Source organism: Pteropus vampyrus, unplaced genomic scaffold (assembly GCF_000151845.1).
Source record: "Pteropus vampyrus isolate Shadow unplaced genomic scaffold, Pvam_2.0 Scaffold335, whole genome shotgun sequence".
Classification (NCBI taxonomy): Eukaryota; Metazoa; Chordata; class Mammalia; order Chiroptera; family Pteropodidae; genus Pteropus; species Pteropus vampyrus.
In genome coordinates, this window is record NW_011889116.1 from 4,091,089 (window position 1) to 4,091,820 (window position 732).

The 732-nt window shown below is 32.9% G+C and overlaps 1 pseudogene; it reads left to right on the forward strand.

Moving 5' to 3' along the window:
• The first annotated feature begins 337 nt into the window (after positions 1-337).
• On the forward strand, positions 338-456 carry LOC111730795 (annotated as a pseudogene).
• The last annotated feature ends 276 nt before the right edge of the window (positions 457-732 follow it).

Sequence of the window (732 nt, forward strand, 5' to 3'; positions counted from 1 at the left end):
CACTACTGGAAACAATAAGCAAATACAGTAAAGTCTCTGGATACAAATCGATGTTCAAAAATCCATAGCATTCCTATACTCTAATAATGAAGTTTCAGAAAAAGAAGTGGAAAAAATAATTCCTTTTGCAATTGCAACAAAAAGTATAAAATATTTAGGAATAAATTTAATGAAACAAGTGATAGACCTATATAATTAAAACTACAAGTCCCTATTAAAAGAAATCAAAGAAGATACAAAGAAATGGAAAGATTGTAAGAATCAACATAATTAAAATTACCATATTCCCTAAAGTATTATAAACATTTAATGCAATCTCCATCAAAATCTCATTGGCGTCTATGGTCATGCCGCCCTGAACAAGCCTGATTCTGTCTGATCTCAGAAGCAAAGCAGGGTCGGTCCTCGTTTGTACTTCGATGGGAGACCACCTAGGAAGACCAGGTGCTGTAGGTGTAAAAAATAAAAAAAAATAAGGAATTATAAACTGACAATCTGTGACGTCAACGAAGAATTGCCTTGCCTAAAATAAAATAAAATAAAAAAGATACTAAAAACAATCCCTTCGGCATTTTTAAAAGAAATAGAACCAAAAAAAAATCATCAAATTTGTATGGAAGCACAAAAGACCACAATTGCCAAAGCGTTCCTGAGAAAAAAGAACAAGGCTGGAAGCATTACGCTGCGTGACTTCAAGTTATACTATGAAGCGACAGTAATCAAAATGGCATG